The sequence below is a fragment of the Eumetopias jubatus genome, unplaced genomic scaffold, assembly GCF_037043125.1.
Source record: "Eumetopias jubatus isolate StellerSeaLion01/CBP00866 unplaced genomic scaffold, mEumJub1_p1.0 scaffold_5, whole genome shotgun sequence".
NCBI classification, from domain to species: domain Eukaryota; kingdom Metazoa; phylum Chordata; class Mammalia; order Carnivora; family Otariidae; genus Eumetopias; species Eumetopias jubatus.
The window spans coordinates 125591837-125597836 of NW_028274811.1; positions in this window are offsets into that span (position 1 = coordinate 125591837).

Consider the following 6000-nt stretch of genomic DNA (forward strand, 5'->3'; position numbering starts at 1 on the left):
ACTTTGGTTCTAGGTTTCTTACTGTCTTTGTTCAGGGGTGAGAACCACACACTGGCGGGCATTATCTTCTTTAGAGAGATCAAAAAGTTTGCGGATTCTGCTAGCTCTTTTGGGTCCCAGGCGACAGGGCATGGTAATATCAGTGAGTCCAGGAATATTCTTCCCACCTCCCTTTTTTTTTTTTTTTTACAGTAACCAAGTTGAGAACACTAAGATTGACATCCACAGCGCAACCTGGAACAGATTTGTGCTTTCTTTCTTCAGTCTTCCTTGGTCTGTAACAGGAATGCCGTGTAGCAGGCAGACACAGCCATAGGTCAAGACACCCTGCTTCACGGGGAATCCTTCTTTGTCATTCCCACTACTGACTGGGACCACACAACCCTTCCATTCTTCACCCAGAGCATCAGCAGCAACTTCTGTGGTCATATGCTTCTCATAAATTTGCATTTATTGTTCCCTTCAACGAGTTTCTGGCAGCCAGTAGCTAGGAAAGAGAAGTTTAGCTTCACCCTGAAGCAGCTGACCACCTCTGAGGTGCCATGAAAAAGAGCTATGTTGAGTGAACTTTGTTAGTTTGTAACTTTCAAAGAATTGGTCAATTTAAAAATTCTTAAATTTATTGGCATAAAGTTGATCATACTAGTTCCTTATAATTCTTTTAATATTTGTAGAATTTAAGGTATAGTCACCTCTGTCATTTCTAATACTATTAATTTTTGTTTTCTCTGGTTTTTCCCCCTGATAATTCTGTTTAGAGGTTCTTCAATTTTATTGATATTCTCAAACAAACAGCTTTCGGTTTCTTTGATTTCTCTACTGTTTTTCTGGTTTCTGTTCATTGATTTTTGCTCTGATATTTATTCCTTCCTTCCACTTCACTTTTTTAAAAAAAGATTTTATTTACTTATTTGAGAGAGAAAGAATGAGAAAGAGAGAGAGAGCACATGAAAGGGGGAAGGGTCAGAGGGAGAAGCAGACTCCCTCCTGAGCAGGGACCCCAATGCAGGACTCGATCCTGGGACTCCAGGATCATGACCTGAGCCGAAGGCAGTCGCCCAACCAACTGAGCCACCCAGGCGCTCCTCCTTCTGCTTTACTTTTAATTCCTTGTTTAATTTGCTTTTCTTTTTTAAAGTTCGTAAAGTGGAAGCTGAAGTCATTGATTTGAGAACTTTTTTCTTTCTAATATAGGTAGTTACTACTGTATATTTATCTCTAAGGACTGCTGTAGCTGCATCACACATGTTTCTATACTGTTTTTCTTTTTTTCATTTTAAAATACTTCCTAATTTCTCTTTGATTTCTTTTTTGACCCATAAATTATATAGAAGTTTATTACTCATACACCTTAAATATATATAATCTTGTGTCAATTATACCTAAATAAAACTGTCAAAAATGTATATTACTTAGTTTCCAAATATTTGGGGATTTTCCAGGTATCTTGCTGTTATTGGTTTCAAATTTAATTCCATTGTGGTCAGAGGAATACTTTGTATGACATGAATCCTCTTAAATTGACACAGATTTGTTGTATTGCTCAGAATGTGGTTTATGTTCTGTGTGCAATTGAAAAGAATATGTATTCTGTTGTGTGGAATATTCTAGAAATATCAGGTCAAGCTGATAGTGTTGTTCAAGATGTCTGTATCTTAACTGATTTTCTGTCTACTTTTCCTAGTAGAATTATTGAGAGATAGAGATTGAAATCTGCAATTATAATTATAGATTTGAGAAATTTGTTCTAAAGTTCCGTCAAATTTTTGTTTCATGCATTTTTGAAGCTCTGTTATTAGATATATACATTTTTGGAATTGTTATGTCCTCCAGAAGAATTGACGGACTCCTTTATCATTACGTAATGAGCTTCTTTATCCCTGGCAAAATTCTTTATTCTAAAATCTGTGTGGTATTAAAATAGTCACACTAGCTTTATTTTGATTAGTGTTAATATGATATATCTTTCCCCATCTATATTAGTTTCCTATTGCTGCTATAACAAATGACTACAAACTTAGTGACCTTAAACAACAAAAATTTGTTATTTTATAGTTCTGGAGGTCAAAAGTCCAAAATTGGTCTCCTTGGGCTAAAGTCAAGGTGTCATCAGGGTTGGTTCCTTCTGGAAGCTCTAGAAAAGCAATTGTTTCCTTTCCTTTTCTAGTTTCTAAATGCCTTGGCTCTTGGCTTCTTCCTCCATCTTTATAGCCAACAGCATAGTGTCATTACATCCTCTTAATTATCTGTTTCTATTGTCACATGGCTTTCTCTGGTTCTGACCCTTCTGCCTCTCTCTTATAAGGACTCTCATGGTTCCAATAGGTCCATTTGAATAATTTCCTCATCTCAAGATCCTTAATGACATCCTTTTGCCATGTAAGGTAACGTGTTCAGAGGTTCTAGGGATTAGGATGTGGATATCTTTCAGGGGACCATTATTTAGCCTACCATACCATTCTTTTCCTTTTAACCTGTTAGTTTCTTATATTTAAAGTAGGTTTATGGTAGGAAGCAAGTTCTTTTAAAATCCTTTTAATTATAGTGTTTAGGCTATTTATATTTAATGTGACTATTGATAAAGGTGAATTTAAATCTTCCCTTTGCTTTGTGTTTGCTATTTGCCTCATCTGTTCTTTGTTCTCTTTTTCTTCTTTTGTGCCCTTAGTCTGCCATAATAAAATGCCACAGACTGGGTAGGTTAAAAACAATAGAAATTTACTTCCAATGGTTCCAGAGACTAGAAGTCTGAAATAGGGTACCTGCATGATTGGGTGAAAACACTCTTCTCAGTTGCAGACTTCTTGTCCTGTCCTGACCTGATAGAAGTAGATAGGGATATCTCAAAAGTCTCTTTTCTAAGGGCATCAGTCCCATTCATGAAGGCTCTGCCCTCATGATCTAATCACGTCTCAAAGGCCCCAACTTCCAAAACCATCATCTTGGATATTAGGATTTTGACATACGAATTTTGGAGGGCTACATTCAGACCATAGCATGCCCTTTGTTTGGATTAAGTATTTTTGATGATTCCATTTCATCTCTGTTTTTGGATTGCTGTAACTCTGTTGTATTTTTTAGTGTTTGCTTTGTGGTTTATAGTAAACATCTTTAACTTATCACAATATATGCTCATGTGATATACCATTTCAAATACAATATTAGAACCTTACTATGGTATACTTTTATTTCTTCCTCTTGACCTCTCTGCTATATTATTTACATTCTATTTTTACATACATTATAAGGCCCACAACATTTTTTCTTTAAAGTCAATTATCATTCCAAGAGATTTAAAAAATAAGGAAAAACATCTGACTTTCATTTGCATAGTTATACTTTCTGGCGCTCTTTATCTCCATATGTATATCCAGATTTCTAGCTGATAAAATTTTCTATCTGCCTGAGTTACTTTATTTGATATTTCTTATAGTTATGGTCTGCTGGTAATGTCTTCTTTCAGCTTTTATATCTCTGAAAAAACAATTATTTCATATTTTTTTAAAAAAGATTTTATTTATTTTAGAGAGAGAGAGTGCGAGAGCAGGGGGAGGGGGAAAGGGAGAGGCAAAGAATCCCAAACATACTCCGCTTTGAGCAAGAAGCCCAGCTAGGGGCTCAGTTCCACTACCCATGAGATCATGACCTGAGACAAAATTACAAGTCAGATGCTTAGCTGACTGAGCCACCCAGGCACCCCAATTATTTCACATTTTTAAAAAAGATATTTTTGCTGGGTATAGAATTCTATTTCAGTACTTGGAGTATGTGCTCTAGTCCCTTCTAACTTGCATTCTTTTCACTAGGAGGATGCTATAATTATCTGGTAAATTATCTTTTTTTTTTGCATATTATAACCTTAATAATAGGCCATATAATGACCTCCCTACATGCTTTTAAGATTTTCTCTTTATCATTGGAATCTCTTTATTAATGTAATCTCATTATGATGCACTTTAGTTTTCTTCATGTTTCTTATATTGGGATTTTGTTGAATTTCTTAGCACGGCGAATTTATAGTTTTCATTAAATTTCTGACCATTATTTCTATTACGATTATGATTTCCTCTTCCTACTTCAGGAACTCCAGTTACCTATATAACAGGCCACTTGAAGTTGTTTGTCCTAGATCTCACTGATGCTCTTTTCATCTTTTTCTTCAGTCTCTTTTCTGTTTTTCATTTTGAATACTTTCTATTATAATATCACTAAGCTTACTAATCTAACAGTACGATCCTTTTGGGTCTTGCTTTTAGATTTTGTTAGGCAGGACCAGAACAGCTCTTAGTCTAGGGCTAATTTTCCCCCATTACTAAGGTAAAACTTTTGAATATATGCTAATAGCCCTGAACTATGAGGTTTTCTTTTCTGGTTTGTGGAAACAGGAACTGTTTTTTGGCAATATATGACCTTTGGCTATTGTTCCTTCTAATCTCATTGGGTATCCCCACCACCCTGACCTCAGCAGGCCTCAGGTCATTTCCTGGTATACAAATGTTGCTCAGCACTCAACTAAAGACTTATGGTGGACTATCTGCAGATCTCAAGGGCTCTCATTAAGCCCTGTTCTTTCCAGTACTCTCCTATGCCAACTCTAGCCATTTTGATCTCCTCAGACTCAGCTCTGTCTCTTCAACTCAGGGATGATGCTAGCTCCAGCTAATTTTTTCTTCCTCTTCCACATCCTGGAAACTTCTCTGCACAGTGAGGTGGGACAATTGTAGATACATTTCATTTGTTTCTCCTCTTTTAGTGTTCATTGTGTTTCATTACCTGCTGTTCAATGTCTTAAAACAACTGTGTCATACATTTTGTCTGGCTTTTTAGTTGTTTCAGGTGGGAGAGTAATTTGGTTCATGACATTTCATTTCAGCTCACAGTAGAAGTTCTGCAACCCTTCAGTTAATTATTTTTTTAACTCAGTGTTTATTTAAGTAGGAACTCCACTATTATATTTTAAGTGTTTGTGTATTTTCTTCATTAAGGGATTTGACAGATAATTGAGTGGCTAGAACCTGAGAGCTAAAGCAAAAGATATCATTTCCCAAAATGCAAATGAAGTGCCTCTGAAGTGAGAATGGAAGTCAATTGGAAATTAGAGTACTCTTTATAAGAATTGATGTACTCATCTACATTTATCTACCTATTATGTAAATATTCAGAGACAATTATGCAATTCTCATGTTTCTGCATTTCTGACCTTTGTTTTGGACTATCTTCTCAAAGATTTTTATATAGCAAACAGCTTGGAAGATAGAGAATCTTCTAGAACAAAAGACAAGACTGTCTATAAGCCTGGTATAAACAAGATTTCTCCCACTAGAGCCAAGGTCAGACCTTTTGCTTTATTTCCTTTTTGGCCATTATAAAAGATTCAGGTTCTATAAACTTTCCTGTAAACCACCCCCTGTGTGTGTGGGGGTGTCATTTGATCCTCTTCTCATTACCTTGTGGGAATTAACTGGCACCAATATTCTGATGTTTATGCTGTTTGCTGTGCCATGAGTAGTAAAGTCTTTAGTCTCTGACCCAGGAATCTTGTATCTTCTGCCAGCATGCATGAAATTGTGTGAGGCTAGTTTGTTTGCTTGCAAGGAGGGTAACATACCTCCACATATACCAGACTTTTTTACAGTTTTGACAGTGATATAGAGCATGTTTACTTAGGCTAAAGGCAATTTGACTATGTTTCCTTATACCAACAAGGTCCAAACTTCCAGAAAGTGGCAGACATGGAGGGATGAGGAAGATATGGGAGGACTCCAAATGAGTGGCAGCTATGGTATGACATTGTTCTGTGGCTCATAAGTAAGTAAAGCATTATTCAAACACCAGGTGGTGTTACTGTATTATACTTATTAAGGAATCTGAGGATATTTGACTTGGAGAAGGGAAGACTCGGCAGGGCAAGATAGCCATAATCAACTATGTGAAGAGCTTTGAAATGAAGGGTAGAAATATGTGGTGTGGACAGTTAGTGACATCTAATCCTCTTTCTAA